General features: G+C 42.5%; 1 pseudogene; it reads left to right on the top strand.

The window, feature by feature from the left end:
• The first annotated feature begins 1,912 nt into the window (after positions 1 to 1,912).
• LOC144255020 (cysteine-rich PDZ-binding protein pseudogene) lies at positions 1,913 to 5,495 on the top strand (annotated as a pseudogene).
• Positions 5,496 to 5,721: the final 226 nt, after the last annotated feature.

Below are 5,721 nucleotides of genomic sequence, written 5' to 3' on the forward strand. Positions count from 1 at the left end.
TTCTAATGTGACCAATACACCTGAGATCACAGACTGTTGACCTAACTTTTTAATAAGTGTATTCCTGAAATCCACTTCTCCAGCCAGGGAGAAAACATAAACTAACAGGATCTGTGTATACAGGTTGTTGCTGGAAGGGACAAAATTTTTCCAGAGTCTGCAGACCCTGACTCACCATTGGGTCCTAAAATGTGAAGATAAAGAACTCATGGCCAAGCGTGGTGGTGTACACACCTGTAATTCCAGCAGCTCAGGAGGCTGAGACAAGAGGATCACAAGTTCAAAGCCAGCTTCAGCAATGGTCAGGCACTAAACAACTCAGAGATTTATTTATTTAGAGATCCTGTCTCTAAATAAAATACAAAATAAAGCTGGAGATATGTTTCAGCGGTTGAGTGACCCTGAGTTCAATCCCCAATACCAAAACCAAAATAAAACAAAATAGAAACTGAACTCATAAGGCATTCCTTATAAGATGAAAATGAATAAGGAAATCATCACATCCTCCTTGACCTCAAAAGCTTGAATAGGGGCAAAGATGGGTGAATGCCTCTAAGAACAGTCATGACAAGAAGAGTATAAAGAGAAGCTAGAGCCAGGTGCAGTGGCACATGCCTGAAATCCCAGCAGCTGGTGAGGCTGAGGCAGGAGGATCTGAAGTTCAAAGCCAGCCTCAGCAACTTAGTGAGGCCCTAAGCAACTTAGTGAGACCCTGTCTCAAAACAAAAAATAAAAAGGGCTGGAATGTGGCTCATTGGTAAAGGCCTCTGGGTTCATTCCCCAGTACCCCCATCCCCCCAAAAAGAAGCTAGTTAAGCTCGCATCTTTGATGCTTCCCATATCCAGCAATGCTGCTGCAATATGTGTCCTCAATATTACCCTAGAGGGAAGAGGGAGACAGGAAGTCAGAGCAGCAGACAACATCTGCCATAATTATGTGCAAATTGTAAAAAGCGTTCTCTCTGAATGGATAAATTATTAATTTTTATTAATTAAATAAAATTAAAGCTATCACATTCTGCAAGCTTTCTGTAGCTTCAACATTCCAGGACAACAATGAGGGGAGAATGGACAGGACTTCAGTAACAGCAGCACAATCTTAGCAGTGGCCTGTTGGACCCAGCATGAGGTTTTCAACTGAGCATGCATTTAGGAAACTCAATGAATTGGAGGAATTGAGGTTTAAAAAGGGAAGACTAAGGGGAGAGACTGCCATGTTACTGAACCTGAACTTCCAAAATGGAACTCCCCTCAAGTCCAGCTCCTTCTCCAAGAGAGAATAAATGAGACCTTCCTTGCTTAGCACCCTTCCCAGAAAGACCTTAGCAAGTTTTAAAAACTACGTCATTTAAATTATCATCCTCATTCTGTAGATAATAAAACAAACACTTAAAAAGATTAAATATCTTGTTCAAGATTACACAGCTTGTAGGCAGCAGGACTAGGAAGTTAAACTTAAACACCTGTGCCAAACCACCAAACTTGACAGTGACAGGTTTTTTAATGCAATGTCTGGCTCTGGAATGAAAGGAGGAGGAAACACCTCTGGCATCTTGTTGTAGTCAAGCCATGTCTTGTACCTCCCAGTATGCTATCTTTCACAGCATGCTATAACTTGGATCAAGTATACCCCAAATGCTCCTGTGATAAAGCTTTGGTTACTAGCCTACGGTGCTATTAGGAGGTGGTGGAACTTTTAGGAGGTGGAGCTGAGTTTGGGAGGAAGTGAGGTCATTGGGGACATACCTTTGAAGGGGATATTGGGACCCTCGCCTACTTTCCTGTCTTGCTTTCTTTGATTACCATGAAGTGAATAGGCCTCCTCTACCAGGTGCTCCTGTCATAACATACTGTACTATTGCAGGCCCAAAGCAACACAGCCAAGCAACTATGGGCTAAAACCTCTGAAACCATGAGCCAAAGTAAGCCTTCCTCCTTATAAGTTCTTTATTGCAGATATTGCAGGAAGGAAGGATACATAGGGAAACTGATAAAATATGTATGAGGAATACTAATGAATCTATACAGATATTTTATTTTGATATTCAAGATTATTAATGTAGGCTGGGCACAGTGGCACATGCCTATAATCCCAGAGGCTCGGGAAGCTGAGGCAGGAGGATGGCACGTTCAAAGCCCCCCCCTCAGCAATGGCCAGGGGCTAAGCAACTCAGTGAGACCCTGTCTGTAAATAAAATACAAAATAGGGCTGGATTTGTGGCTCAGTGGTTGAGTGCCCCGGAGTTCAATCCCTTGTACCCTCGCCCCCCACCAAAGAGAAATTAATGTAGGTCCTGAAATAGCAATGTAAATGATTTCTCTGGGAAAGTCTGTAAAAATGTTTCTTTCACAGGGAGTATTATGAGATGAACAAATTATCCTGTAGCATCAATGCTTCATTCTGTGTTTGGAAGTGAGAGAGGAAATATAGTGCCTCTGGAATCAAATTGCCATGGTCATCTTAGTCCTGCAATTTTATTTATTTATATACTTATACATACATATACATACATACCAGGGATTGAACCCAGCAGTGCTTAACCACTGAGCAACAATCCCAGCCATTTTTGTATTTTACTTAGAGACAGGGTCTTGCTAAGTTCCTTAGGGCCTTGCTAAGTTGCTGAGGCTGTCTTTGAACTTGAGATCCTCCTGCCTCAGCCTCCCAAACTGCTGGGATTATAGGTGTGTGCCATTCCACTCTGGGCTAGTCCTACCATTTATTGGTGTGCACCTTTGGTAATTTACTGAGTCTCTGTGCTTAGTTTCTTTATCTGTAAATCGGAATTGATAATGGTATGACAGTACCTAGCTGACTGATTTACTGTAAACATTAAATAGTATCAAAGTACTTACTCAGAGCAGTGCCTGGTACAGAGGAGCAAACCTGTTACAAAAGTCACTAAGCTGCCTGCTAGTCCACAACAGGAAATGGCTTTGCTTTGGTTTGGGGAGATAGTAACAGGCCCAAAGACTCTCTAGTCCAGTGGTCTGAAATCTCAGCATCTATCAGAATCATCTGGAGGCTCTGTTAAAATACAAATTGCTGGCTTACACCCCCAGAGCTTCTGTTCACTAGATCTGGGCTGGGAGCCAGAAGTTGCATTTCAAACAAATTCCCAGGTATAACTGATGCCCTTGATCTGAGGACCACAGTTTGAGAACCACTCTCATTCTACAGACATTAAAGCTGAGACCCAGACTGGAAAGTATATTCACCAAGGTCACCCATAGCCTGGAGTGAGTACTAAAGAAAACTAACTCCTAGGGCATACTCTTTTGATTTTGCTCAGAGATTAGAGATATGAATTCCTTCTAGACACAGCAGGGGAGCTGCAGGCCCCTGCACAGATCTGCACTTTCACAGCTTTGTGCATGGTTCCCTACTAACCCCTTCAGAGCATTCTGGATGTTCTGAAGATGTATATCTGGGCATGACCAAAATATTTTGTGACAAATGTTGTCCATCTACATGGGTAAAAAGGAAAATAGCATGCATGGAGATTTCCAGGTGAGGGTGCACAATTTTATAGTTCATTCTGGTGGATGTTCCAGAAGGGGAGTTGAGGAGACAATGCCACAGGAGGCCTAGTAAAGGGAGGCATTAATGGATATTAACAAGGACAAGAACAGGAGAGGTACAAGGTTCAAGAGAAGAGTGAAGGACTTTACCAGATATATGGCTAAACAATATTAAAGAGGTAGAAGACTGAGTGCAAGGAGGAATAGGGTAATAGCGAGAGGTCGAGAAACAGTTCCAGAATCATGCATTGGAGTACAGAACTCCTGGGAAGTGAGCAATATTTCCATCCTGCTCCCCAAAAGCACTGTATGATACATTGCTGTATTTGTACATCAGCTCCTTCTGGTAATCTGAGAAGCCAGATGTGATTTGAGATGTCAGTGATAACTTCAAAAAACATTCCCATGGGCTGGGGATGTGGCTCAAGCGGTGGCCCGCTCACCTGGCATGCGTGGGGCCCGGGTTCAATCCTCAGCACCACATACCAACAAGGATGTTGTGTCTGCTGAGAACTAAAAATAAATATTGAGAGGTTCTCTCTCTCTCTCTTAAAAAAAAAAAAAAATTCCCATGCCTTTCAAGAATGGGGACATTTCAAGGGCTGGAACTTCCCTATATCTTACCAACCTATCATAGGCCTTGAGGAGAAAAATATTTAAAAAGACTGAAACAACTTACCTATCTCCAGGAAACCTACTGTCTGAAACCTGATTTCCTCAGGCAGCAACCCTGCCCTCTCAAAGCACCACAAGACAGATGATGGGAGCAAAAAAGACCGTGTTCTGCTCCCCACAGCCACTGGGCATGTGCACCAGACTGTCTAGGTTCTATAGGTTCTCCCCATGATATCTACTGAGGTCCAAAAGGAGAGAGAAAGAATGTGGCTGTAGAGAGAAGCAACTATTACGAGTTATTATTACTTATTCAACAAATATGTATTTGCTATCATTTAGTGAATACCTACTATGTGACGTGGGGAAACAAGTCAAACACACTATCTTTAAAAAGCTCACTGTCAGAGGGAAAAACAATTAGAATTATAATTCACTACAAATGATTTTTAATATAGTATTATACTATTGGGTGTTACAAGATGCTGGAGCACACAGAAGGGTTTACAGGTCACCTAAGGGAGTTCAGAGCTTTTTAGAGGACATGTCACCAGAGCTGACAAATAACAAAACTTACTCTGAGACACCAACATCTCATCTTTTCCTAGGGAGCACTTGTATGCTTACAATTTAAGGACAGACTTAGTGGGGGAAGGGTTGGTTGCGGTGTGGCACCTATTTCCTGTATTCCTGGCTCTCACCCTGGTCTAGTACTTTAGGTAATTGAAGACAGCGGCAGTAAGGCAAAAGGATTCCACGCCAACAAAGGATGGCTGGAAAGCAATTAGTCCCACAGTGGGTGAAAGAGAAGTCTCTGGACTGGTAGGTGCAGAATGTCACGGCCTTCCACTCTGTGACGGCCTCAGGAACGCTTCCTTGCCTGAGTGGCTGTGAAAACAGGAGAGCTCTCATCTGCGCGTTTATTCCTGCAGTGGTTTTCCAGGCGTAGGGTAGGCGGGACCCAGGGCTTGGATAGCAGAAGTAACAGAAGGAAATCTTTCTCAGGAGTATTGATGTTTGCAAGCTGCTGCTGCCTCATCTAAGGGAACTGCAAACGGAAGGATGGTGTTCAGAAATGTGAAAAGAAACTTGGTACTGTTATCACCCCAGATATATGGAAGGATGGTGCAGGCATCACAGAAAGTGGTGAAAGAAAGCTAAATGAAAAGAAAGCTTTGACTTCAAAAAGAACCAGATTTGATCCATATGGAAAGAATAAGTTCTCCCCTTGCAGACTTTGTAAAAATTCTGTGCATCAACTGGGTTCTCATTACTGCCAGGACTGTACCTGCAAAAAGCCCATCTGCCATGTGTGGGAAGAAAAGTTTGGATACCCAAACTACAAGCAAACTTCTATGTAGATGTATTGATGAGGTTTCTGGCTTTTTATGATTTTGCTTTCTGCTTTGAATTTTTAAGACATAGTAGAGATAGTCAACTTAAAAACGATCTATTTCTGGACAAATGATTAAGTTTTATCCAAGAAAGTTGGTAGGCATCCATTCTTTTGCTCTCAAGTTCTGAACAACCACTTTTGCATTAAGCGATTATTTTCCTTATGAGCATTTTATTGAACTAAAGTAAGTG

The sequence above is a fragment of the Urocitellus parryii genome, chromosome 5 (assembly GCF_045843805.1).
Source record: "Urocitellus parryii isolate mUroPar1 chromosome 5, mUroPar1.hap1, whole genome shotgun sequence".
NCBI lineage: Eukaryota > Metazoa > Chordata > Mammalia > Rodentia > Sciuridae > Urocitellus > Urocitellus parryii.